General features: G+C 46.7%; 1 protein-coding gene, 38 non-coding genes and 24 pseudogenes across 39 annotated transcripts in view; 1 reads left to right on the top strand and 62 right to left on the bottom strand.

The window, feature by feature from the left end:
- Positions 1-24,086, top strand: part of LOC140301715 (NLR family CARD domain-containing protein 3-like) — a 483,071-nt gene that overhangs the window by 184,549 nt on the left and 274,436 nt on the right. The gene's annotated exons all lie outside the window — the stretch shown is intronic.
- Positions 182-300, bottom strand: LOC140279798 (5S ribosomal RNA; annotated as a pseudogene).
- On the bottom strand, positions 570-688 carry LOC140299120 (5S ribosomal RNA). The gene has a single exon (XR_011914700.1). It is a non-coding gene; the product is annotated as a 5S ribosomal RNA (ribosomal RNA).
- On the bottom strand, positions 958-1,076 carry LOC140297309 (5S ribosomal RNA). The gene has a single exon (XR_011913055.1). It is a non-coding gene; the product is annotated as a 5S ribosomal RNA (ribosomal RNA).
- On the bottom strand, positions 1,346-1,464 carry LOC140299669 (5S ribosomal RNA; annotated as a pseudogene).
- LOC140299124 (5S ribosomal RNA) lies at positions 1,734-1,852 on the bottom strand (annotated as a pseudogene).
- On the bottom strand, positions 2,122-2,240 carry LOC140299526 (5S ribosomal RNA; annotated as a pseudogene).
- On the bottom strand, positions 2,510-2,628 carry LOC140292690 (5S ribosomal RNA; annotated as a pseudogene).
- On the bottom strand, positions 2,898-3,016 carry LOC140301435 (5S ribosomal RNA; annotated as a pseudogene).
- On the bottom strand, positions 3,286-3,404 carry LOC140297379 (5S ribosomal RNA). The gene has a single exon (XR_011913119.1). It is a non-coding gene; the product is annotated as a 5S ribosomal RNA (ribosomal RNA).
- Positions 3,674-3,792, bottom strand: LOC140299394 (5S ribosomal RNA; annotated as a pseudogene).
- On the bottom strand, positions 4,062-4,180 carry LOC140297308 (5S ribosomal RNA). The gene has a single exon (XR_011913054.1). It is a non-coding gene; the product is annotated as a 5S ribosomal RNA (ribosomal RNA).
- Positions 4,450-4,568, bottom strand: LOC140297810 (5S ribosomal RNA). Its single transcript, XR_011913512.1, has one exon. It is a non-coding gene; the product is annotated as a 5S ribosomal RNA (ribosomal RNA).
- Positions 4,838-4,956, bottom strand: LOC140294363 (5S ribosomal RNA; annotated as a pseudogene).
- LOC140298261 (5S ribosomal RNA) lies at positions 5,226-5,344 on the bottom strand. The gene has a single exon (XR_011913924.1). It is a non-coding gene; the product is annotated as a 5S ribosomal RNA (ribosomal RNA).
- LOC140269298 (5S ribosomal RNA) lies at positions 5,614-5,732 on the bottom strand. Its single transcript, XR_011907600.1, has one exon. It is a non-coding gene; the product is annotated as a 5S ribosomal RNA (ribosomal RNA).
- LOC140297367 (5S ribosomal RNA) lies at positions 6,001-6,119 on the bottom strand. Its single transcript, XR_011913108.1, has one exon. It is a non-coding gene; the product is annotated as a 5S ribosomal RNA (ribosomal RNA).
- On the bottom strand, positions 6,389-6,507 carry LOC140300001 (5S ribosomal RNA; annotated as a pseudogene).
- On the bottom strand, positions 6,777-6,895 carry LOC140301709 (5S ribosomal RNA). Its single transcript, XR_011914926.1, has one exon. It is a non-coding gene; the product is annotated as a 5S ribosomal RNA (ribosomal RNA).
- LOC140289319 (5S ribosomal RNA) lies at positions 7,164-7,282 on the bottom strand (annotated as a pseudogene).
- Positions 7,552-7,670, bottom strand: LOC140318083 (5S ribosomal RNA). Its single transcript, XR_011917813.1, has one exon. It is a non-coding gene; the product is annotated as a 5S ribosomal RNA (ribosomal RNA).
- Positions 7,940-8,058, bottom strand: LOC140298627 (5S ribosomal RNA). The gene has a single exon (XR_011914256.1). It is a non-coding gene; the product is annotated as a 5S ribosomal RNA (ribosomal RNA).
- Positions 8,328-8,446, bottom strand: LOC140292825 (5S ribosomal RNA). The gene has a single exon (XR_011912611.1). It is a non-coding gene; the product is annotated as a 5S ribosomal RNA (ribosomal RNA).
- LOC140298626 (5S ribosomal RNA) lies at positions 8,716-8,834 on the bottom strand. Its single transcript, XR_011914255.1, has one exon. It is a non-coding gene; the product is annotated as a 5S ribosomal RNA (ribosomal RNA).
- Positions 9,104-9,222, bottom strand: LOC140301162 (5S ribosomal RNA; annotated as a pseudogene).
- LOC140296942 (5S ribosomal RNA) lies at positions 9,492-9,610 on the bottom strand. The gene has a single exon (XR_011913012.1). It is a non-coding gene; the product is annotated as a 5S ribosomal RNA (ribosomal RNA).
- LOC140295843 (5S ribosomal RNA) lies at positions 9,879-9,997 on the bottom strand. The gene has a single exon (XR_011912907.1). It is a non-coding gene; the product is annotated as a 5S ribosomal RNA (ribosomal RNA).
- On the bottom strand, positions 10,267-10,385 carry LOC140300734 (5S ribosomal RNA; annotated as a pseudogene).
- LOC140314054 (5S ribosomal RNA) lies at positions 10,655-10,773 on the bottom strand (annotated as a pseudogene).
- LOC140288873 (5S ribosomal RNA) lies at positions 11,042-11,160 on the bottom strand. The gene has a single exon (XR_011912201.1). It is a non-coding gene; the product is annotated as a 5S ribosomal RNA (ribosomal RNA).
- Positions 11,430-11,548, bottom strand: LOC140271292 (5S ribosomal RNA; annotated as a pseudogene).
- LOC140301424 (5S ribosomal RNA) lies at positions 11,818-11,936 on the bottom strand (annotated as a pseudogene).
- LOC140297355 (5S ribosomal RNA) lies at positions 12,206-12,324 on the bottom strand. The gene has a single exon (XR_011913097.1). It is a non-coding gene; the product is annotated as a 5S ribosomal RNA (ribosomal RNA).
- Positions 12,594-12,712, bottom strand: LOC140299393 (5S ribosomal RNA; annotated as a pseudogene).
- Positions 12,982-13,100, bottom strand: LOC140297307 (5S ribosomal RNA). The gene has a single exon (XR_011913053.1). It is a non-coding gene; the product is annotated as a 5S ribosomal RNA (ribosomal RNA).
- LOC140297809 (5S ribosomal RNA) lies at positions 13,370-13,488 on the bottom strand. Its single transcript, XR_011913511.1, has one exon. It is a non-coding gene; the product is annotated as a 5S ribosomal RNA (ribosomal RNA).
- LOC140294362 (5S ribosomal RNA) lies at positions 13,758-13,876 on the bottom strand (annotated as a pseudogene).
- On the bottom strand, positions 14,146-14,264 carry LOC140298260 (5S ribosomal RNA). The gene has a single exon (XR_011913923.1). It is a non-coding gene; the product is annotated as a 5S ribosomal RNA (ribosomal RNA).
- Positions 14,534-14,652, bottom strand: LOC140269230 (5S ribosomal RNA). The gene has a single exon (XR_011907596.1). It is a non-coding gene; the product is annotated as a 5S ribosomal RNA (ribosomal RNA).
- On the bottom strand, positions 14,921-15,039 carry LOC140297343 (5S ribosomal RNA). The gene has a single exon (XR_011913085.1). It is a non-coding gene; the product is annotated as a 5S ribosomal RNA (ribosomal RNA).
- LOC140300000 (5S ribosomal RNA) lies at positions 15,309-15,427 on the bottom strand (annotated as a pseudogene).
- Positions 15,697-15,815, bottom strand: LOC140301649 (5S ribosomal RNA). Its single transcript, XR_011914924.1, has one exon. It is a non-coding gene; the product is annotated as a 5S ribosomal RNA (ribosomal RNA).
- Positions 16,084-16,202, bottom strand: LOC140289318 (5S ribosomal RNA; annotated as a pseudogene).
- LOC140318022 (5S ribosomal RNA) lies at positions 16,472-16,590 on the bottom strand. Its single transcript, XR_011917812.1, has one exon. It is a non-coding gene; the product is annotated as a 5S ribosomal RNA (ribosomal RNA).
- Positions 16,860-16,978, bottom strand: LOC140298624 (5S ribosomal RNA). The gene has a single exon (XR_011914253.1). It is a non-coding gene; the product is annotated as a 5S ribosomal RNA (ribosomal RNA).
- On the bottom strand, positions 17,248-17,366 carry LOC140292813 (5S ribosomal RNA). Its single transcript, XR_011912610.1, has one exon. It is a non-coding gene; the product is annotated as a 5S ribosomal RNA (ribosomal RNA).
- On the bottom strand, positions 17,636-17,754 carry LOC140298623 (5S ribosomal RNA). Its single transcript, XR_011914252.1, has one exon. It is a non-coding gene; the product is annotated as a 5S ribosomal RNA (ribosomal RNA).
- Positions 18,024-18,142, bottom strand: LOC140301161 (5S ribosomal RNA; annotated as a pseudogene).
- Positions 18,412-18,530, bottom strand: LOC140296929 (5S ribosomal RNA). Its single transcript, XR_011913011.1, has one exon. It is a non-coding gene; the product is annotated as a 5S ribosomal RNA (ribosomal RNA).
- On the bottom strand, positions 18,799-18,917 carry LOC140295831 (5S ribosomal RNA). The gene has a single exon (XR_011912906.1). It is a non-coding gene; the product is annotated as a 5S ribosomal RNA (ribosomal RNA).
- LOC140300733 (5S ribosomal RNA) lies at positions 19,187-19,305 on the bottom strand (annotated as a pseudogene).
- LOC140314048 (5S ribosomal RNA) lies at positions 19,575-19,693 on the bottom strand (annotated as a pseudogene).
- On the bottom strand, positions 19,962-20,080 carry LOC140288862 (5S ribosomal RNA). The gene has a single exon (XR_011912200.1). It is a non-coding gene; the product is annotated as a 5S ribosomal RNA (ribosomal RNA).
- Positions 20,350-20,468, bottom strand: LOC140307438 (5S ribosomal RNA). Its single transcript, XR_011915821.1, has one exon. It is a non-coding gene; the product is annotated as a 5S ribosomal RNA (ribosomal RNA).
- LOC140298748 (5S ribosomal RNA) lies at positions 20,738-20,856 on the bottom strand. The gene has a single exon (XR_011914366.1). It is a non-coding gene; the product is annotated as a 5S ribosomal RNA (ribosomal RNA).
- On the bottom strand, positions 21,126-21,244 carry LOC140300885 (5S ribosomal RNA). Its single transcript, XR_011914875.1, has one exon. It is a non-coding gene; the product is annotated as a 5S ribosomal RNA (ribosomal RNA).
- On the bottom strand, positions 21,514-21,632 carry LOC140298481 (5S ribosomal RNA). The gene has a single exon (XR_011914123.1). It is a non-coding gene; the product is annotated as a 5S ribosomal RNA (ribosomal RNA).
- Positions 21,902-22,020, bottom strand: LOC140300250 (5S ribosomal RNA; annotated as a pseudogene).
- On the bottom strand, positions 22,290-22,408 carry LOC140284633 (5S ribosomal RNA; annotated as a pseudogene).
- On the bottom strand, positions 22,678-22,796 carry LOC140292885 (5S ribosomal RNA). The gene has a single exon (XR_011912617.1). It is a non-coding gene; the product is annotated as a 5S ribosomal RNA (ribosomal RNA).
- Positions 23,066-23,184, bottom strand: LOC140291786 (5S ribosomal RNA). The gene has a single exon (XR_011912486.1). It is a non-coding gene; the product is annotated as a 5S ribosomal RNA (ribosomal RNA).
- On the bottom strand, positions 23,454-23,572 carry LOC140297304 (5S ribosomal RNA). The gene has a single exon (XR_011913051.1). It is a non-coding gene; the product is annotated as a 5S ribosomal RNA (ribosomal RNA).
- LOC140298899 (5S ribosomal RNA) lies at positions 23,842-23,960 on the bottom strand. Its single transcript, XR_011914497.1, has one exon. It is a non-coding gene; the product is annotated as a 5S ribosomal RNA (ribosomal RNA).

Below are 24,086 nucleotides of genomic sequence, written 5' to 3'. Positions count from 1 at the left end.
TTGTAGTGGGCACATCTTCTTCCCTGACGTGATGATTACCTGCAGTTGAACCTGAGACTCTCAGATCACTTCGTGTCTGCCAACAAAGCAGCAGCAGCTGAAGATGACCAACTTCCTCATGTGTCACAGGGTGATCAGACGTTGCAACAAAAGACATGCATGTGGTAGAGAGAAGAGAAAAAGCTTACAGCACCTGGTATTCCAGAGCCGTCTCCCATCCAAGTACTAACCAGGCCCAACCCCGCTTGGCTTCCGAGATCAGACGAGGTCCGGCATGTTCAGGGTGGTGTGGCCGTAAGCAACAATGTCTGTGACAAATGTGCATTATATCGGTACTGGAATCATACAGTTCCTCTATGTAACCAGATGATTGCCGAGAAAGGCTAACTTGTAGTGGGCACATCTTCTTCCCTGACGTGATTATTATCTGCAGTTGAAACTGAGAATCTCAGATCACTTCGTGTCTGCCAACAAAGCAGCAGCAGCTGAAGATGACCAACTTCCTCATGTGTCACAGGGTGATCAGACGTTGCAACAAAAGACATGCAGGTGCTAGAGAGAAGAGAAAAAGCTTACAGCACCTGGTATTCCCAAGTAGTCTCCCACCCAAGTACTAACCAGGCCAAACCCTGCTTGGCTTCCGAGATCAGACGAGGTCGGGCATGTTCAGGGTGGTGTGGCCGTAAGCAACAATGTCTGTGACAAATGTGCATTATATCGGTACTGGAATCATACAGTTCCTCTATGTAACCAGATTATTGCCGAGAAAGGCTAACTTGTAGTGGGCACATCTTCATCCCTGAAGTGATTATTACCTGGAGTTGAAACTGAGACTCTCAGATCACTTCGTGTCTGCCAACAAAGCAGCAGCAGCTGAAGATGACCAACTTCCTCATGTGTCACAGGGTGATCAGACGTTGCAACAAAAGACATGCATGTGGTAGAGAGAAGAGAAAAAGCTTACAGCACCTGGTATTCCCAAGCGGTCTCCCATCCAAGTACTAACCAGGCCCAACCTTGCTTGGCTTCCGAGATCAGACGAGGTCGGGCAAATTCAGGGTGGTGTGGCTGTAAGCAACAATGTCTGTCACAAATGTGCATTATATAGGTACTGGAATAATACGGTTACTCTATGTAACCAGATAATTGCAGAGAAAGGCTGATATGTAGTGGGCACATCTTCATCCCTGATGTGATTATTACCTGCAGTTGAAACTGAGACTCTCAGATCACTTCGTGTCTGCCAACAAAGCAGCAGCAGCTGAAGATGACCAACTTCCTCATGTGTCACAGGGTGATCAGACGTTGCAACAAAAGACATGCAGGTGGTAGAGAGAAGAGAAAAAGCTTACAGCACCTGGTATTCCCAAGCGGTCTCCCATCCAAGTACTAACCAGGCCCAACCCTGCTTGGCTTCAAAGATCAGACGAGGTCGGGCATGTTCAGGGTGGTGTGGCCATAAGCAACAATGTCTGTGACAAATGTGCATTAGATCGGTACTGGAATCATACAGTTCCTCTATGTAACCAGATAATTGCCGCGAAAGGCTAACTTGTAGTGGGCACATCTTCTTCCCTGACGTGATTATTACCTGCAGTTGAACCTGAGACTCTCAGATCACTTCGTGTCTGCCAACAAAGCAGCAGCAGCTGAAGATGACCAACTTCCTCATGTGTCACAGGGTGATCAGACGTTGCAACAAAAGACATGCAGGTGGTAGAGAGAAGAGAAAAACCTTACAGCACCTGGTATTCCCAAGCGGTCTCCCATCCAAGTACTAACCAGGCCCAACCCTGCTTGGCTTCCAAGATCAGACGAGGTCGGGCATGTTCAGGGTGGTGTGGCCATAAGCAACAATGTCTGTGACAAATGTGCATTATATCGGTACTGGAATCATACAGTTCCTCTATGTAACCAGATAATTGCCGCGAAAGGCTAACTTGTAGTGGGCACATCTTCTTCCCTGACGTGATTATTACCTGCAGTTGAACCTGAGACTCTCAGATCACTTCGTGTCTGCCAACAAAGCAGCAGCAGCTGAAGATGACCAACTTCCTCATGTGTCACAGGGTGATCAGACGTTGCAACAAAAGACATGCAGGTGGTAGAGAGAAGAGAAAAACCTTACAGCACCTGGTATTCCCAAGCGGTCTCCCATCCAAGTACTAACCAGGCACAACCCTGCTTGGCTTCCGAGATCAGACGAGGTCGGGCATGTTCAGGGTGGTGTGGCCGTAAGCAACAATGTCTGTGACAAATGTGCATTATATCGGTACTGGAATCATACGGTTACACTATGTAACCAGATAATTGCAGAGAAAGGCTGATATGTAGTGGGCACATCTTCATCCCTGATGTGATTATTACCTGCAGTTGAAACTGAGACTCTCAGATCACTTCGTGTCTGCCAACATAGCAGCAGCAGCTGAAGATGACCAACTTCCTCATGTGTCACATGGTGATCAGACGTTGCAACAAAAGACATGCAGGTGGTAGAGAGAAGAGAAAAAGCTTACAGCACCTGGTATTCATAAGCAGTCTCCTATCCAAGTACTAACCAGGTCCAACCCTGCTTGGGTTCCGAGATCAGACAAGGTTGGGCATGTTCAGGGTGGTGTGGCCGTAAGCAACAATATCTGTGAACAATGTGCATTATATAGGTACTGGAATCATACGGTTACACTATGTAACCAGATAATTGCAGAGAAAGGCTAACTTGTAGTGGGCACATCTTCATCCTTGATGTGATTACTACCTGTAGTTGAAACTGAGACTTTCAGATCACTTTGTGTCTGCCAACAAAGCAGCAGCAGCTGAAGATGACCAACTTCCTCATGTGTCACAGGGTGATCAGACGTTGCAACAAAAGACATGCAGGTGGTAGAGAGAAGAGAAAAAGCTTACAGAACCTGGTATTCCCAAGCAGTCTCCCATCCAAGTACTAACCAGGCCCAACCCTGCTTGGCTTCCGAGATCAGACAAGGTCGGGCATGTTCAGGGTGGTGTGGCCGTAAGCAACAATGTCTGTGACAAATGTGCATTATATAGGTACTGGAATCATATGGTTACTCTATGTAACCAGATAATTGCAGAGAAAGAATGATATGTATTGGGCACATCTTAATCCCTGATGTGATTATTACCTGCAGTTGAAACTGAGACTCTCAGATCACTTCGTGTCTGCCAACAAAGCAGCAGCAGCTGAAGATGACCAACTTCCTCATGTGTCACAGGGTGATCAGAGGTTGTAACAAAAGACATGCAGGTGGTAGAGAGAAGAGAAATAGCTTACAGCACCTGGTATTCCCAAGCGGTCTCCCATCCAAGTACTAACCAGGCCCAACCCTGCTTGGCTTCCGAGATCAGACGAGGTCGGGCATGTTCAGGGTGGTGTGGCCGTAAGCAACAATGTCTGTGACAAATGTGCATTATATCGGTACTGGAATCATACAGTTCCTCTATGTAACCAGATGATTGCCGAGAAAGGCTAACTTGTAGTTGGCACATCTTCTTCCCTGTCGTGATTATTATCTGCAGTTGAAACTGAGAATCTCAGATCACTTCGTGTCTGCCAACAAAGCAGCAGCAGCTGAAGATGACCAACTTCCTCATGTGTCACAGGGTGATCAGACGTTGCAACAAAAGACATGCAGCTGCTAGAGAGAAGAGAAAAAGCTTACAGCACCTGGTATTCCCAAGTAGTCTCCCATCCAAGTACTAACCAGGCCCAACCCCGCTTGGCTTCCGAGATCAGACGAGGTTGGGCATGTTCAGGGTGGTGTGGCCGTAAGCAACAATGTCTGTAACAAATGTGCATTATATAGGTACTGGAATCATACAGTTCCTCTATGTAACCAGATAATTGCAGAGAAAGGCTAACTTGTAGTGGGCACATCTTCATCCCTGAAGTGATTATTACATGGAGTTGAAACTGAGACTCTCAGATCACTTCGTGTCTGCCAACAAAGCAGCAGCAGCTGAAGATGACCAACTTCCTCATGTGTCACAGGGTGATCAGACGTTGCAACAAAAGACATGCATGTGGTAGAGAGAAGAGAAAAAGCTTACAGCACCTGGTATTCCCAAGCGGTCTCCCATCCAAGTACTAACCAGGCCCAACCTTGCTTGGCTTCCGAGATCAGACGAGGTCGGGCAAATTCAGGGTGGTGTGGCTGTAAGCAACAATGTCTGTCACAAATGTGCATTATATAGGTACTGGAATCATACGGTTACTCTATGTAACCAGATAATTGCAGAGAAAGGCTGATATGTAGTGGGCACATCTTCATCCCTGATGTGATTATTACCTGCAGTTGAAACTGAGACTCTCAGATCACTTCGTGTCTGCCAACAAAGCAGCAGCAGCTGAAGATTACCAACTTCCTCATGTGTCACAGGGTGATCAGACGTTGCAACAAAAGACATGCAGGTGGTAGAGAGAAGAGAAAAACCTTACAGCACCTGGTATTCCCAAGCGGTCTCCCATCCAAGTACTAACCAGGCCCAACCCTGCTTGGCTTCCGAGATCAGACGAGGTCAGGCATGTTCAGGGTGGTGTGGCCGTAAGCAACAATGTCTGTGACAAATGTGCATTATATCGGTACTGGAATCATACAGTTCCTCTATGTAACCAGATTATTGCCGAGAAAGGCTAACTTGCAGTGGGCACATGTTCATCCCTGATGTGATTATTATCTGCAGTTGAAACTGAGAATCTCAGATCACTTCGTGTCTGCCAACATAGCAGCAGCAGCTGAAGATGACCAACTTCCTCATGTGTCACATGGTGATCAGACGTTGCAACAAAAGACATGCAGGTGGTAGAGAGAAGAGAAAAAGCTTCCAGCACCTGGTATTCATAAGCAGTCTCCCATCCAAGTACTAACCAGGTCCAACCCTGCTTGGGTTCCGAGATCAGACGAGGTTGGGCATGTTCAGGGTGGTGTGGCCGTAAGCAAAAATATCTGTGAACAATGTGCATTATATAGGTACTGGAATCATACGGTTACACTATGTAACCAGATAATTGCAGAGAAAGGCTGATATGTAGTGGGCACATCTTCATCCCTGATGTGATTATTACCTTCAGTTGAAACTGAGACTCTCAGATCACTTCGTGTCTGCCAACAAAGCAGCAGCAGCTGAAGATGACCAACTTCCTCATGTGTCACAGGGTGATCAGACGTTGCAACAAAAGACATGCAGGTGGTAGAGAGAAGAGAAAAGGCTTACAGCACCTGCTATTCCCAAGCAGTCTCCCATCCAAGTACTAACCAGGCCCAACCCTGCTTGGCTTCCGAGATCAGACGAGGTCAGGCATTTTCAGGGTGGTGTGGCCGTAAGCAACAATATCTGTGAACAATGTGCATTATATAGGTACTGGAATCATACGGTTACACTATGTAACCAGATAATTGCAGAGAAAGGCTAACTTGTAGTGGGCACATCTTCATCCTTGATGTGATTACTACCTGTAGTTGAAACTGAGACTTTCAGATCACTTTGTGTCTGCCAACAAAGCAGCAGCAGCTGAAGATGACCAACTTCCTCATGTGTCACAGGGTGATCAGACGTTGCAACAAAATACATGCATGTGGTAGAGAGAAGAGAAAAAGCTTACAGCACCTGGTATTCCCAAGCAGTCTCCCATCCAAGTACTAACCAGGCCCAACCCTGCTTGGCTTCCGAGATCAGACGAGGTCGGGCATGTTCAGGGTGGTGTGGCCGTAAGCAACAATGTCTGTGACAATGTGCATTATATCGGTACTGGAATCATACAGTTCCTCTATGTAACCAGATGATTGCCGAGAAAGGCTGATGCGTATTGGGCACATCTTCTTCCCTGTCGTGATTATTCTCTCCAGCGGAAACTGAGACTCTCAGATCACTTCGTGTCTGCCAACAAAGCAGCAGCAGCTGAAGATGACCAACTTCCTCATGTGTCACAGGGTGATCAGACGTTGCAACAAAAGACATGCAGGTGGTAGAGAGAAGAGAAAAAGCTTACAGCACCTGGTATTCCCAAGCGGTCTCCCATCCAAGTACTAACCAGGCCCAACCCTGCTTGGCTTCCGAGATCAGACGAGGTCGGGCATGTTCAGGGTGGTGTGGCCGTAAGCAACAATGTCTGTGACAAATGTGCATTATATAGGTACTGGAATCATACGGTTCATCTATGTAATCAGATAATTGCCGAGAAAGGCTAACTTGTAGTGGGCACATCTTCTTCCCTGACGTGATTATTATCTGCAGTTGAAACTTAGAATCTCAGATCACTTCGTGTCTGCCAACAAAGCAGCAGCAGCTGAAGATGACCAACTTCCTCATGTGTCACAGGGTGATCAGACGTTGCAACAAAAGACATGCACGTGGTAGAGAGAAGAGAAAAAGCTTACAGCACCTGGTATTCCCAAGCGGTCTCCCATCCAAGTACTAACCAGGCCCAACCCTGCTTGGCTTCTGAGATCAGACGAGGTCGGGCAAATTCAGTGTGGTGTGGCTGTAAGCAACAATGTCTGTCACAAATGTGCATTATATAGGTACTGGAATCATACGGTTATTCTATGTAACCAGATAATTGCCGAGAAAGAATGATATGTAGTGGGCACATCTTAATCCCTGATGTGATTATTACCTGCAGTTGAAACTGAGACTCTCAGATCACTTCGTGTCTGCCAACAAAGCAGCAGCAGCTGAAGATGACCAACTTCCTCATGTGTCACAGGGTGATCAGACGTTGCAACAAAAGACATATAGGTGGTAGAGAGAAGAGAAAAAGCTTACAGCACCTGGTATTCCCAAGTAGTCTCCCACCCAAGTACTAACCAGGCCCAACCCTGCTTGGCTTCCGAGATCAGATGAGGTCGGGCATGTTCAGGGTGGTTTGGCCGTAAGCGACAATGTCTGTCACAAATGTGCATTATATAGGTACTGGAATCATAGAGTTCCTCTATGTAACCAGATAATTGCCAAGAAAGGCTGATATGTAGTGGGCATATCTTCATCCTTGATGTGATTACTACCTGTAGTTGAAACTGAGACTCTCAGATCACTTTTGTCTGCCAACAAAGCAGCAGCAGCTGAAGATGACCAACTTCCTCATGTGTCACAGGGTGATCAGACGTTGCAACAAAAGACATGCAGGTGGTAGAGAGAAGAGAAAAAGCTTACAGCACCTGGTATTCCCAAGCGGTATCCCATCCAACTACTAACCAGGCCCAACCCTGCTTGGCTTCCTAGATCCGATGACTTCGGGCATGTTCAGGGTGGTGTGGCCGTAAGCATCAATGTCTGTCACAAATGTGCATTATATAGGTACTGGAATCATACAGTTCCTCTATGTAACCAGATAATTGCCGAGAAAGGCTGATATGTAGTGGGCACATCTTCTTCCCTGTCGTGATTATTCTCTCCAGCGGAAACTGAGACTCTCAGATCACTTCGTGTCTGCCAACAAAGCAGCAGCAGCTGAAGATGACCAACTTCCTCATGTGTCACAGGGTGATCAGACGTTGCAACAAAAGACATGCAGGTGGTAGAGAGAAGAGAAAAAGCTTACAGCACCTGGTATTCCCAAGCGGTCTCCCATCCAAGTACTAACCAGGCCCAGCCCTGCTTGGCTTCCGAGATCAGACGAGGTCGGGCAAATTCAGGGTGGTGTGGCTGTAAGCAACAATGTCTGTGACAAATGTGCATTATATCGGTACTGGAATCATACAGTTCATCTATGTAATCAGATAATTGCCGAGAAAGGCTAACTTGTAGTGGGCACATCTTCTTCCCTGACGTGATTATTATCTGCAGTTGAAACTTAGAATCTCAGATCACTTCGTGTCTGCCAACAAAGCAGCAGCAGCTGAAGATGACCAACTTCCTCATGTGTCACAGGGTGATCAGACGTTGCAACAAAAGACATGCACGTGGTAGAGAGAAGAGAAAAAGCTTACAGCACCTGGTATTCCCAAGCGGTCTCCCATCCAAGTACTAACCAGGCCCAACCCTGCTTGGCTCCCGAGATCAGACGAGGTTGGGCATGTTCAGGGTGGTGTGGCCGTAAGCAACAATATCTGTGAACAATGTGCATTATATAGGTACTGGAATCATACAGTTCCTCTATGTAACCAGATAATTGCCGAGAAAGGCTGATATGTAGTGGGCACATCTTCTTCCCTGTCGTGATTATTCTCTCCAGCGGAAACTGAGACTCTCAGATCACTTCGTGTCTGCCAACAAAGCAGCAGCAGCTGAAGATGACCAACTTCCTCATGTGTCACAGGGTGATCAGACGTTGCAACAAAAGACATGCAGGTGGTAGAGAGAAGAGAAAAAGCTTACAGCACCTGGTATTCCCAAGCGGTCTCCCATTCAAGTACTAACCAGGCCCAGCCCTGCTTGGCTTCCGAGATCAGACGAGGTCGGGCAAATTCAGGGTGGTGTGGCTGTAAGCAACAATGTCTGTGACAAATGTGCATTATATCGGTACTGGAATCATACAGTTCATCTATGTAATCAGATAATTGCCGAGAAAGGCTAACTTGTAGTGGGCACATCTTCTTCCCTGACGTGATTATTATCTGCAGTTGAAACTTAGAATCTCAGATCACTTCGTGTCTGCCAACAAAGCAGCAGCAGCTGAAGATGACCAACTTCCTCATGTGTCACAGGGTGATCAGACGTTGCAACAAAAGACATGCACGTGGTAGAGAGAAGAGAAAAAGCTTACAGCACCTGGTATTCCCAAGCGGTCTCCCATCCAAGTACTAACCAGGCCCAACCCTGCTTGGCTCCCGAGATCAGACGAGGTTGGGCATGTTCAGGGTGGTGTGGCCGTAAGCAACAATATCTGTGAACAATGTGCATTATATAGGTACTGGAATCATACGGTTCCTCTATGTAACCAGATAATTGCTGAGAAAGGCTGATGCGTATTAGGCACATCTTTTTCCCTGTCGTGATTATTCTCTCCAGCGGAAACTGAGACTCTCAGATCACTTCGTGTCTGCCAACAAAGCAGCAGCAGCTGAAGATGACCAACTTCCTCGTGTGTCACTGGGTGATCAGACGTTGCAACAAAAGACATGCAGGTGGTAGAGAGAAGAGAAAAAGCTTACAGCACCTGGTATTCCCAAGTAGTCTCCCACCCAAGTACTAACCAGGCCCAACACTGCTTGGCTTCCGAGATCAGACGAGGTCGGGCATGTTCATGGTGGTTTGGCCGTAAGCGACAATGTCTGTCACAAATGTGCATTATATAGGTACTGGAATCATAGAGTTCCTCTATGTAACCATATAATTGCCAAGAAAGGCTGATATGTAGTGGGCATATCTTCATCCTTGATGTGATTACTACCTGTAGTTGAAACTGAGACTCTCAGATCACTTCGTGTCTGCCAACAAAGCAGCAGCAGCTGAAGATGACCAACTTCCTCATGTGTCACAGGGTGATCAGACGTTGCAACAAAAGACATGTATGTGGTAGAGAGAAGAGAAAAAGCTTACAGCACCTGGTATTCCCAAGCGGTCTCCCATCCAAGTACTAACCAGGCCCAACCCTGCTTGGCTTCTGAGATCAGACGTGGTCGGGCATGTTCAGGGTGGTGTGGCCGTAAGCAACAATGTCTGTGACAAATGTGCATTATATCGGTACTGGAATCATACGGTTCCTCTATGTAACCAGATAATTGCCGAGTAGGCTAACTTGTAGTGGGCACATCTTCTTCCCTGACGTGATTATTATCTGCAGTTGAAACTTAGAATCTCAGATCACTTCGTGTCTGCCAAAAAAGCAGCAGCAGCTGAAGATGACCAACTTCCTCATGTGTCACAGGGTGATCAGACGTTGCAACAAAAGACATGCAGGTGGTAGAGAGAGGAGAAATAGCTTACAGCACCTGGAATTCCCAAGTAGTCTCCCATCCAAGTACTAACCAGGCCCAACCCTGCTTGGCTTCCAAGATCAGACGAGGTTGGGCATGTTCAGGGTGGTGTGGCCGTAAGCAACAATATCTGTGAACAATGTGCATTATATAGGTACTGGAATCATACGGTTCCTCTATGTAACCAGATAATTGCAGAGAAAGGCTGATATGTAGTGGGCACATCTTATTCCCTGATGTGAATATTACCTGCAGTTGAAACTGAGACTCTCCGATCACTTCGTGTCTGCCAACAATCCAGCAGCAGCTGAAGATGACCAACTTCCTCATGTGTCACAGGGTGATCAGACGTTGCAACAAAAGACATGCAGGTGGTAGAGAGAAGAGAAAAATCTTACAGCACCTGGTATTCCCAAGAAGTCTCCCATCCAAGTACTAACCAGGCCCAACCCTGCTTGGCTTCCGAGATCAGACTAGGTCGGGCATATTCAGGGTGGTGTGGCTGTAAGCAACAATGTCTGTCACAAATGTGCATTATATAGGTACTGGAATCATACGGTTACACTATGTAACCAGATAATTGCTGAGAAAGGCTGATATGTAGTGGGCACATCTTCATCCCTGATGTGATTATTACCTGCAGTTGAAACTGAGAATCTCAGATCACTTCGTGTCTGCCAACAAAGCAGCAGCAGCTGAAGATGACCAACTTCCTCATGTGTCACAGGGTGATCAGACGTTGCAACAAAAGACATGCAGGTGCTAGAGAGAAGAGAAAAAACTTACAGCACCTGGTATTCCCAAGTAGTCTCCCACCCAAGTAATAACCAGGCCCAACCCTGCTTGGCTTCCGAGATCAGACGAGGTCGGGCATGTTTAGGGTGGTTTGGCCGTAAGCGACAATGTCTATCACATATGTGCATTATATCGGTACTTGAATCATACAGTTCCTCTATGTAATCAGATAATTGCAGAGAAAGGCTAACTTGTAGTGGGCACATCTTCTTCCCTGACGTGATTATTATCTGCAGTTGAAACTTAGAATCTCAGATCACTTCGTGTCTGCCAAAAAGCAGCAGCAGCTGAAGATGACCAACTTCCTCATGTGTCACAGGGTGATCAGACGTTGCAACAAAAGACATGCATGTGGTAGAGAGAAGAGAAAAAGCTTACAGCACCTGGTATTCCCAAGCGGTCTCCCATCCAAGTACTAACTAGGCCCAACCCTGCTTGGCTTCCGAGATCAGACGAGGTCGGGCATATTCAGGGTGGTGTGGCCGTAAGCAACAATGTCTGTCACAAATGTGCATTATATAGGTACTGGAATCATACGGTTACACTATGTAACCAGATAATTGCCGAGAAAGGCTGATGCGTATTGGGCACATCTTCTTCCCTGTCGTGATTATTCTCTCCAGCGGAAACTGAGACTCTCAGATCACTTCGTGTCTGCCAACAAAGCAGCAGCAGCTGAAGATGACCAACTTCCTCATGTGTCACAGGGTGATCAGACGTTGCAACAAAAGACATGCAGGTGGGAGAGAGAAGAGAAAAAGCTTACAGCACCTGGTATTCCCAAGTAGTCTCCCATCCAAGTACTAACCAGGCCCAACCCTGCTTGGGTTCCGAGATCAGACAAGGTTGGGCATGTTCAGGGTGGTGTGGCCGTAAGCAACAATATCTGTGAACAATGTGCATTATATAGGTACTGGAATCATACGGTTACACTATGTAACCAGATAATTGCAGAGAAAGGCTAACTTGTAGTGGGCACATCTTCATCCTTGATGTGATTACTACCTGTAGTTGAAACTGAGACTTTCAGATCACTTTGTGTCTGCCAACAAAGCAGCAGCAGCTGAAGATGACCAACTTCCTCATGTGTCACAGGGTGATCAGACGTTGCAACAAAAGACATGCAGGTGGTAGAGAGAAGAGAAAAAGCTTACAGAACCTGGTATTCCCAAGCAGTCTCCCATCCAAGTACTAACCAGGCCCAACCCTGCTTGGCTTCCGAGATCAGACAAGGTCGGGCATGTTCAGGGTGGTGTGGCCGTAAGCAACAATGTCTGTGACAAATGTGCATTATATAGGTACTGGAATCATATGGTTACTCTATGTAACCAGATAATTGCAGAGAAAGAATGATATGTATTGGGCACATCTTAATCCCTGATGTGATTATTACCTGCAGTTGAAACTGAGACTCTCAGATCACTTCGTGTCTGCCAACAAAGCAGCAGCAGCTGAAGATGACCAACTTCCTCATGTGTCACAGGGTGATCAGAGGTTGTAACAAAAGACATGCAGGTGGTAGAGAGAAGAGAAATAGCTTACAGCACCTGGTATTCCCAAGCGGTCTCCCATCCAAGTACTAACCAGGCCCAACCCTGCTTGGCTTCCGAGATCAGACGAGGTCGGGCATGTTCAGGGTGGTGTGGCCGTAAGCAACAATGTCTGTGACAAATGTGCATTATATCGGTACTGGAATCATACAGTTCCTCTATGTAACCAGATGATTGCCGAGAAAGGCTAACTTGTAGTTGGCACATCTTCTTCCCTGTCGTGATTATTATCTGCAGTTGAAACTGAGAATCTCAGATCACTTCGTGTCTGCCAACAAAGCAGCAGCAGCTGAAGATGACCAACTTCCTCATGTGTCACAGGGTGATCAGACGTTGCAACAAAAGACATGCAGCTGCTAGAGAGAAGAGAAAAAGCTTACAGCACCTGGTATTCCCAAGTAGTCTCCCATCCAAGTACTAACCAGGCCCAACCCCGCTTGGCTTCCGAGATCAGACGAGGTTGGGCATGTTCAGGGTGGTGTGGCCGTAAGCAACAATGTCTGTGACAAATGTGCATTATATCGGTACTGGAATCATACAGTTCCTCTATGTAACCAGATAATTGCAGAGAAAGGCTAACTTGTAGTGGGCACATCTTCATCCCTGAAGTGATTATTACATGGAGTTGAAACTGAGACTCTCAGATCACTTCGTGTCTGCCAACAAAGCAGCAGCAGCTGAAGATGACCAACTTCCTCATGTGTCACAGGGTGATCAGACGTTGCAACAAAAGACATGCATGTGGTAGAGAGAAGAGAAAAAGCTTACAGCACCTGGTATTCCCAAGCGGTCTCCCATCCAAGTACTAACCAGGCCCAACCTTGCTTGGCTTCCGAGATCAGACGAGGTCGGGCAAATTCAGGGTGGTGTGGCTGTAAGCAACAATGTCTGTCACAAATGTGCATTATATAGGTACTGGAATCATACGGTTACTCTATGTAACCAGATAATTGCAGAGAAAGGCTGATATGTAGTGGGCACATCTTCATCCCTGATGTGATTATTACCTGCAGTTGAAACTGAGACTCTCAGATCACTTCGTGTCTGCCAACAAAGCAGCAGCAGCTGAAGATTACCAACTTCCTCATGTGTCACAGGGTGATCAGACGTTGCAACAAAAGACATGCAGGTGGTAGAGAGAAGAGAAAAACCTTACAGCACCTGGTATTCCCAAGCGGTCTCCCATCCAAGTACTAACCAGGCCCAACCCTGCTTGGCTTCCGAGATCAGACGAGGTCAGGCATGTTCAGGGTGGTGTGGCCGTAAGCAACAATGTCTGTGACAAATGTGCATTATATCGGTACTGGAATCATACAGTTCCTCTATGTAACCAGATTATTGCCGAGAAAGGCTAACTTGCAGTGGGCACATGTTCATCCCTGATGTGATTATTATCTGCAGTTGAAACTGAGAATCTCAGATCACTTCGTGTCTGCCAACATAGCAGCAGCAGCTGAAGATGACCAACTTCCTCATGTGTCACATGGTGATCAGACGTTGCAACAAAAGACATGCAGGTGGTAGAGAGAAGAGAAAAAGCTTCCAGCACCTGGTATTCATAAGCAGTCTCCCATCCAAGTACTAACCAGGTCCAACCCTGCTTGGGTTCCGAGATCAGACGAGGTTGGGCATGTTCAGGGTGGTGTGGCCGTAAGCAAAAATATCTGTGAACAATGTGCATTATATAGGTACTGGAATCATACGGTTACACTATGTAACCAGATAATTGCAGAGAAAGGCTGATATGTAGTGGGCACATCTTCATCCCTGATGTGATTATTACCTTCAGTTGAAACTGAGACTCTCAGATCACTTCGTGTCTGCCAACAAAGCAGCAGCAGCTGAAGATGACCAACTTCCTCATGTGTCACAGGGTGATCAGACGTTGCAACAAAAGACATGCAGGTGGTAGAGAGAAGAGAAAAGGCTTACAGCACCTGCTATTCCCAAGCAGTCTCCCATCCAAGTACTAACCAGGCCCAACCCTGCTTGGCTTCCGAGATCAGACGAGGTCAGGCATTTTCAGGGTGGTGTGGCCGTAAGCAACAATATCTGTGAACAATGTGCATTATATAGGTACTGGAATCATACGGTTACACTATGTAACCAGATAATTGCAGAGAAAGGCTAACTTGTAGTGGGCACATCTTCATCCTTGATGTGATTACTACCTGTAGTTGAAACTGAGACTTTCAGATCACTTTGTGTCTGCCAACAAAGCAGCAGCAGCTGAAGATGACCAACTTCCTCATGTGTCACAGGGTGATCAGACGTTGCAACAAAATACATGCATGTGGTAGAGAGAAGAGAAAAAGCTTACAGCACCTGGTATTCCCAAGCAGTCTCCCATCCAAGTACTAACCAGGCCCAACCCTGCTTGGCTTCCGAGATCAGACGAGGTCGGGCATGTTCAGGGTGGTGTGGCCGTAAGCAACAATGTCTGTGACAATGTGCATTATATCGGTACTGGAATCATACAGTTCCTCTATGTAACCAGATGATTGCCGAGAAAGGCTGATGCGTATTGGGCACATCTTCTTCCCTGTCGTGATTATTCTCTCCAGCGGAAACTGAGACTCTCAGATCACTTCGTGTCTGCCAACAAAGCAGCAGCAGCTGAAGATGACCAACTTCCTCATGTGTCACAGGGTGATCAGACGTTGCAACAAAAGACATGCAGGTGGTAGAGAGAAGAGAAAAAGCTTACAGCACCTGGTATTCCCAAGCGGTCTCCCATCCAAGTACTAACCAGGCCCAACCCTGCTTGGCTTCCGAGATCAGACGAGGTCGGGCATGTTCAGGGTGGTGTGGCCGTAAGCAACAATGTCTGTGACAAATGTGCATTATATAGGTACTGGAATCATACGGTTCATCTATGTAATCAGATAATTGCCGAGAAAGGCTAACTTGTAGTGGGCACATCTTCTTCCCTGACGTGATTATTATCTGCAGTTGAAACTTAGAATCTCAGATCACTTCGTGTCTGCCAACAAAGCAGCAGCAGCTGAAGATGACCAACTTCCTCATGTGTCACAGGGTGATCAGACGTTGCAACAAAAGACATGCACGTGGTAGAGAGAAGAGAAAAAGCTTACAGCACCTGGTATTCCCAAGCGGTCTCCCATCCAAGTACTAACCAGGCCCAACCCTGCTTGGCTTCTGAGATCAGACGAGGTCGGGCAAATTCAGTGTGGTGTGGCTGTAAGCAACAATGTCTGTCACAAATGTGCATTATATAGGTACTGGAATCATACGGTTATTCTATGTAACCAGATAATTGCCGAGAAAGAATGATATGTAGTGGGCACATCTTAATCCCTGATGTGATTATTACCTGCAGTTGAAACTGAGACTCTCAGATCACTTCGTGTCTGCCAACAAAGCAGCAGCAGCTGAAGATGACCAACTTCCTCATGTGTCACAGGGTGATCAGACGTTGCAACAAAAGACATATAGGTGGTAGAGAGAAGAGAAAAAGCTTACAGCACCTGGTATTCCCAAGTAGTCTCCCACCCAAGTACTAACCAGGCCCAACCCTGCTTGGCTTCCGAGATCAGATGAGGTCGGGCATGTTCAGGGTGGTTTGGCCGTAAGCGACAATGTCTGTCACAAATGTGCATTATATAGGTACTGGAATCATAGAGTTCCTCTATGTAACCAGATAATTGCCAAGAAAGGCTGATATGTAGTGGGCATATCTTCATCCTTGATGTGATTACTACCTGTAGTTGAAACTGAGACTCTCAGATCACTTTTGTCTGCCAACAAAGCAGCAGCAGCTGAAGATGACCAACTTCCTCATGTGTCACAGGGTGATCAGACGTTGCAACAAAAGACATGCAGGTGGTAGAGAGAAGAGAAAAAGCTTACAGCACCTGGTATTCCCAAGCGGTATCCCATCCAACTACTAACCAGGCCCAACCCTGCTTGGCTTCCTAGATCCGATGACTTCGGGCATGTTCAGGGTGGTGTGGCCGTAAGCATCAATGTCTGTCACAAATGTGCATTATATAGGTACTGGAATCATACAGTTCCTCTATGTAACCAGATAATTGCCGAGAAAGGCTGATATGTAGTGGGCACATCTTCTTCCCTGTCGTGATTATTCTCTCCAGCGGAAACTGAGACTCTCAGATCACTTCGTGTCTGCCAACAAAGCAGCAGCAGCTGAAGATGACCAACTTCCTCATGTGTCACAGGGTGATCAGACGTTGCAACAAAAGACATGCAGGTGGTAGAGAGAAGAGAAAAAGCTTACAGCACCTGGTATTCCCAAGCGGTCTCCCATCCAAGTACTAACCAGGCCCAGCCCTGCTTGGCTTCCGAGATCAGACGAGGTCGGGCAAATTCAGGGTGGTGTGGCTGTAAGCAACAATGTCTGTGACAAATGTGCATTATATCGGTACTGGAATCATACAGTTCATCTATGTAATCAGATAATTGCCGAGAAAGGCTAACTTGTAGTGGGCACATCTTCTTCCCTGACGTGATTATTATCTGCAGTTGAAACTTAGAATCTCAGATCACTTCGTGTCTGCCAACAAAGCAGCAGCAGCTGAAGATGACCAACTTCCTCATGTGTCACAGGGTGATCAGACGTTGCAACAAAAGACATGCACGTGGTAGAGAGAAGAGAAAAAGCTTACAGCACCTGGTATTCCCAAGCGGTCTCCCATCCAAGTACTAACCAGGCCCAACCCTGCTTGGCTCCCGAGATCAGACGAGGTTGGGCATGTTCAGGGTGGTGTGGCCGTAAGCAACAATATCTGTGAACAATGTGCATTATATAGGTACTGGAATCATACAGTTCCTCTATGTAACCAGATAATTGCCGAGAAAGGCTGATATGTAGTGGGCACATCTTCTTCCCTGTCGTGATTATTCTCTCCAGCGGAAACTGAGACTCTCAGATCACTTCGTGTCTGCCAACAAAGCAGCAGCAGCTGAAGATGACCAACTTCCTCATGTGTCACAGGGTGATCAGACGTTGCAACAAAAGACATGCAGGTGGTAGAGAGAAGAGAAAAAGCTTACAGCACCTGGTATTCCCAAGCGGTCTCCCATTCAAGTACTAACCAGGCCCAGCCCTGCTTGGCTTCCGAGATCAGACGAGGTCGGGCAAATTCAGGGTGGTGTGGCTGTAAGCAACAATGTCTGTGACAAATGTGCATTATATCGGTACTGGAATCATACAGTTCATCTATGTAATCAGATAATTGCCGAGAAAGGCTAACTTGTAGTGGGCACATCTTCTTCCCTGACGTGATTATTATCTGCAGTTGAAACTTAGAATCTCAGATCACTTCGTGTCTGCCAACAAAGCAGCAGCAGCTGAAGATGACCAACTTCCTCATGTGTCACAGGGTGATCAGACGTTGCAACAAAAGACATGCACGTGGTAGAGAGAAGAGAAAAAGCTTACAGCACCTGGTATTCCCAAGCGGTCTCCCATCCAAGTACTAACCAGGCCCAACCCTGCTTGGCTCCCGAGATCAGACGAGGTTGGGCATGTTCAGGGTGGTGTGGCCGTAAGCAACAATATCTGTGAACAATGTGCATTATATAGGTACTGGAATCATACGGTTCCTCTATGTAACCAGATAATTGCTGAGAAAGGCTGATGCGTATTAGGCACATCTTTTTCCCTGTCGTGATTATTCTCTCCAGCGGAAACTGAGACTCTCAGATCACTTCGTGTCTGCCAACAAAGCAGCAGCAGCTGAAGATGACCAACTTCCTCGTGTGTCACTGGGTGATCAGACGTTGCAACAAAAGACATGCAGGTGGTAGAGAGAAGAGAAAAAGCTTACAGCACCTGGTATTCCCAAGTAGTCTCCCACCCAAGTACTAACCAGGCCCAACACTGCTTGGCTTCCGAGATCAGACGAGGTCGGGCATGTTCATGGTGGTTTGGCCGTAAGCGACAATGTCTGTCACAAATGTGCATTATATAGGTACTGGAATCATAGAGTTCCTCTATGTAACCATATAATTGCCAAGAAAGGCTGATATGTAGTGGGCATATCTTCATCCTTGATGTGATTACTACCTGTAGTTGAAACTGAGACTCTCAGATCACTTCGTGTCTGCCAACAAAGCAGCAGCAGCTGAAGATGACCAACTTCCTCATGTGTCACAGGGTGATCAGACGTTGCAACAAAAGACATGTATGTGGTAGAGAGAAGAGAAAAAGCTTACAGCACCTGGTATTCCCAAGCGGTCTCCCATCCAAGTACTAACCAGGCCCAACCCTGCTTGGCTTCTGAGATCAGACGTGGTCGGGCATGTTCAGGGTGGTGTGGCCGTAAGCAACAATGTCTGTGACAAATGTGCATTATATCGGTACTGGAATCATACGGTTCCTCTATGTAACCAGATAATTGCCGAGTAGGCTAACTTGTAGTGGGCACATCTTCTTCCCTGACGTGATTATTATCTGCAGTTGAAACTTAGAATCTCAGATCACTTCGTGTCTGCCAAAAAAGCAGCAGCAGCTGAAGATGACCAACTTCCTCATGTGTCACAGGGTGATCAGACGTTGCAACAAAAGACATGCAGGTGGTAGAGAGAGGAGAAATAGCTTACAGCACCTGGAATTCCCAAGTAGTCTCCCATCCAAGTACTAACCAGGCCCAACCCTGCTTGGCTTCCAAGATCAGACGAGGTTGGGCATGTTCAGGGTGGTGTGGCCGTAAGCAACAATATCTGTGAACAATGTGCATTATATAGGTACTGGAATCATACGGTTCCTCTATGTAACCAGATAATTGCAGAGAAAGGCTGATATGTAGTGGGCACATCTTATTCCCTGATGTGAATATTACCTGCAGTTGAAACTGAGACTCTCCGATCACTTCGTGTCTGCCAACAATCCAGCAGCAGCTGAAGATGACCAACTTCCTCATGTGTCACAGGGTGATCAGACGTTGCAACAAAAGACATGCAGGTGGTAGAGAGAAGAGAAAAATCTTACAGCACCTGGTATTCCCAAGAAGTCTCCCATCCAAGTACTAACCAGGCCCAACCCTGCTTGGCTTCCGAGATCAGACTAGGTCGGGCATATTCAGGGTGGTGTGGCTGTAAGCAACAATGTCTGTCACAAATGTGCATTATATAGGTACTGGAATCATACGGTTACACTATGTAACCAGATAATTGCTGAGAAAGGCTGATATGTAGTGGGCACATCTTCATCCCTGATGTGATTATTACCTGCAGTTGAAACTGAGAATCTCAGATCACTTCGTGTCTGCCAACAAAGCAGCAGCAGCTGAAGATGACCAACTTCCTCATGTGTCACAGGGTGATCAGACGTTGCAACAAAAGACATGCAGGTGCTAGAGAGAAGAGAAAAAACTTACAGCACCTGGTATTCCCAAGTAGTCTCCCACCCAAGTAATAACCAGGCCCAACCCTGCTTGGCTTCCGAGATCAGACGAGGTCGGGCATGTTTAGGGTGGTTTGGCCGTAAGCGACAATGTCTATCACATATGTGCATTATATCGGTACTTGAATCATACAGTTCCTCTATGTAATCAGATAATTGCAGAGAAAGGCTAACTTGTAGTGGGCACATCTTCTTCCCTGACGTGATTATTATCTGCAGTTGAAACTTAGAATCTCAGATCACTTCGTGTCTGCCAAAAAGCAGCAGCAGCTGAAGATGACCAACTTCCTCATGTGTCACAGGGTGATCAGACGTTGCAACAAAAGACATGCATGTGGTAGAGAGAAGAGAAAAAGCTTACAGCACCTGGTATTCCCAAGCGGTCTCCCATCCAAGTACTAACTAGGCCCAACCCTGCTTGGCTTCCGAGATCAGACGAGGTCGGGCATATTCAGGGTGGTGTGGCCGTAAGCAACAATGTCTGTCACAAATGTGCATTATATAGGTACTGGAATCATACGGTTACACTATGTAACCAGATAATTGCCGAGAAAGGCTGATGCGTATTGGGCACATCTTCTTCCCTGTCGTGATTATTCTCTCCAGCGGAAACTGAGACTCTCAGATCACTTCGTGTCTGCCAACAAAGCAGCAGCAGCTGAAGATGACCAACTTCCTCATGTGTCACAGGGTGATCAGACGTTGCAACAAAAGACATGCAGGTGGGAGAGAGAAGAGAAAAAGCTTACAGCACCTGGTATTCCCAAGTAGTCTCCCATCCAAGTACTAACCAGGCCCAACCCTGCTTGGCTTCCGAGATCAGACGAGGTCGGGCATGTTCAGGGTGGTGTGGCCGTAAGCAACAATATCTGTGAACAATGTGCATTATATAGGTACTGGAATCATACAGTTCCTCTATGTAACCAGATAATTGCCGAGAAAGGCTGATGCGTATTGGGCACATCTTCATCCCTGATGTGATTATTATCTGTAGTTGAAACTGAGACTCTCAGATCACTTCGTGTCTGCCAACAAAGCAGCAGCAGCTGAAGATGACCAACGTCCTCATGTGTCACAGGGTGATCAGACGTTGCAACAAAAGACATGCAGGTGGTAGAGAGAAGAGAAACAGCTTACAGCACCTGGTATTCCCAAGCAGTCTCCCATCCAAGTACTAACCAGGCCCAACCCTGCTTGGCTTCCGAGATCAGATGAGGTCGGGTATGTTCAGGGTGGTGTGGCCGTAAGCGACAATATCTGTGACAAATGTGCATTATATAGGTACTGGAATCATACAGTTCCTCTATGTTACCAGATTATTGCCAAGAAAGGCTAACTTGTAGTGGGCACATCTTAATCCCTGTCGTGATTATTCTCTCCAGCGGAAACTGAAACTCTCAGATCACTTAGTGTCTGCCAACAAAGCAGCAGCAGCTGAAGATGACCAACTTCCTCATGTGTCACAGGGTGATCAGACGTTGCAACAAAAGACATGCATGTGGTAGAGAGAAGAGAAAAAGCTTACAGCACCTGGTATTCCCAAGCGGTCTCCCATCCAAGTACTAACCAGGCCCAACCCTGCTTGGCTTCCGAGATCAGACGAGGTCGGGCATGTTCAGGGTGGTTTGGCCATAAGCGACAATGTCTGTGACAAATGTGCATTATATAGGTACTGGAATCATACAGTTCCTCTATGAAACCAGATAATTGCCGAGAGAGGCTGATGCGTATTGGGCACATCTTCTTCCCTGTCGTGATTATTCTCTCCAGCGGAAACTGAAACTCTCAGATCACTTCGTGTCTGCCAACAAAGCAGCAGCAGCTGAAGATGACCAACGTCCTCATGTGTCACAGGGTGATCAGACGTTGCAACAAAAGACATGCAGGTGGTAGAGAGAAGAGAAAAAGCTGACAGCACCTGGTATTCCCAAGCAGTCTCCCATCCAAGTACTAACCAGGCCCAACCCTGCTTGGCTTCCGAGATCAGACGAGGTCGGGTATTTTCAGGGTGGTGTGTCCGTAAGCAACAATGCCTGTGACAAATGTGCATTATGTAGGTACTGGAATCATACAGTTCCTCTATGTAACCAGATAATTGCCGAGAAAGGCTGATGCGTAGTGGGCACATCTTCTTCCCTGTCGTGATTATTCTCTCCATCTGAAACTGAGACTCTCAGATCACTTCGTGTCTGCCAACAAAGCAGCAGCAGCTGAAGATGACCAACTTCCTCATGTGTCACAGGGTGATCAGACGTTGCAACAAAAGACATGCAGGTGGGAGAGAGAAGAGAATAAGCTTACAGCCCCTGGTATTCCCATGTAGTCTCCCATCCAAGTACTAACCAGGCCCAACCCTGCTTGGCTTCCGAGATCAGACGAGGTCGGGCATGTTCAGGGTGGTGTGGCCGTAGACGACAATGTCTGTGACAAATGTGCATTATGTAGGTACTGGAATCATACAGTTCCTCGATGTAACCAGATAATTGCCAAGAAAGGCTAACTTGTAGTGGGCACATCTTCATCCCTGATGTGATTATTATCTGTAGTTGAAACTGAGACTCTCAGATCACTTCGTGTCTGCCAACAAAGCAGAAGCAGCTGAAGATGACCAACTTCCTCATGTGTCACAGGGTGATCAGACGTTGCAACAAAAGACATGCAGGTGGTAGAGAGAAGAAAAAAAGCTGACAGCACCTGGTATTCGCAAGCAGTCTCCCATCCAAGTACTAACCAGGTCCAACCCTGCTTAGGTTCCGAGATCAGACGAGGTTGGGCATGTTCAGGGTGGTGTGGCCGTAAGCAACAATATCTGTGAACAATGTGCATTATATAGGTACTGGAATCATACGGTTACACTATGTAACCAGATAATTGCCGAGAAAGGCTAACTTGTAGTGGGCACATCTTCTTCCCTGACGTGATTATTATCTGCAGTTGAAACTGAGAATCTCAGATCACTTCGTGTCTGCCAACAAAGCAGCAGCAGCTGAAGATGACCAACTTCCTCATGTGTAACAGGGTGATCAGACGTTGCAACAAAAGACATGCATGTGGTAGAGAGAAGAGAAAAAGCTTACAGCACCTGGTATTCCCAAGCAGTCTCCCATCCAAGTACTAACCAGGCCCAACCCTGCTTGGCTTCCGAGATCAGACGAGGTCAGGAATTTTCAGGGTGGTTTGGCCGTAAGCAACAATATCTGTGAACAATGTGCATTATATAGGTACTGGAATCATACGGTTACACTATGTAACCAGATAATTGCAGAGAAAGGCTAACTTGTAGTGGGCACATCTTCATCCTTGATGTGATTACTACCTGTAGTTGAAACTGAGACTTTCAGATCACTTTGTGTCTGCCAACAAAGCAGCAGCAGCTGAAGATGACCAACTTCCTCATGTGTCACAGGGTGATCAGACGTTGCAACAAAAGACATGCATGTGGTAGAGAGAAGAGAAATAGCTTACAGCACCTGGTATTCCCAAGCAGTCTCCCATCCAAGTACTAACCAGGCCCAACCCTGCTTGGCTTCCGAGATCAGACGAGGTCAGGCATTTTCAGGGTGGTGTGGCCGTAAGCAACAATATCTGTGAACAATGTGCATTATATAGGTACTGGAATCATACGGTTACACTATGTAACCAGATAATTGCAGAGAAAGGCTGATATGTAGTGGGCACCTCTTCATCCCTGATGTGATTATTACCTGCAGTTGAAACTGAGACTCTCAGATCACTTCGTGTCTGCCAACAAAGCAGCAGCAGCTGAAGATGACCAACTTCCTCATGTGTCACAGGGTGATCAGACGTTGCAACAAAAGACATGCATGTGGTAGAGAGAAGAGAAAAAGCTTACAGCACCTGGTATTCCCAAGCGGTCTCCCATCCAAGTACTAACCAGGCCCAACCTTGCTTGGCTTCCGAGATCAGACGAGGTCGGGCAAATTCAGGGTGGTGTGGCTGTAAGCAACAATGTCTGTCACAAATGTGCATTATATAGGTACTGGAATCATACGGTTACACTATGTAACCAGATAATTGCCGAGAAAGGCTAACTTGTAGTGGGCACATCTTCTTCCCTGACGTGATTATTATCTGCAGTTGAAACTTAGAATCTCAGATCACTTCGTGTCTGCCAACAAAGCAGCAGCAGCTGAAGATGACCAACTTCCTCATGTGTAACAGGGTGATCAGACGTTGCAACAAAAGACATGCATGTGGTAGAGAGAAGAGAAAAAGCTTACAGCACCTGGTATTCCCAAGCAGTCTCCCATCCAAGTACTAACCAGGCCCAACCCTGCTTGGCTTCCGAGATCAGACGAGGTCAGGCATTTTGAGGGTGGTTTGGCCGTAAGCAACAATATCTGTGAACAATGTGCATTATATAGGTACTGGAATCATACGGTTACACTATGTAACCATATAATTGCTGAGAAAGGCTGATGCGTATTAGGCACATCTTCTTCCCTGTCGTGATTATTC

Source organism: Leuresthes tenuis, unplaced genomic scaffold (assembly GCF_036924035.1).
Source record: "Leuresthes tenuis unplaced genomic scaffold, fLeuTen1.0.hap1 SCAF_1, whole genome shotgun sequence".
NCBI lineage: Eukaryota > Metazoa > Chordata > Actinopteri > Atheriniformes > Atherinopsidae > Leuresthes > Leuresthes tenuis.
Note: the sequence above shows the minus strand (reverse complement) of the source record. Positions and strands in the feature narration are given on the sequence as shown.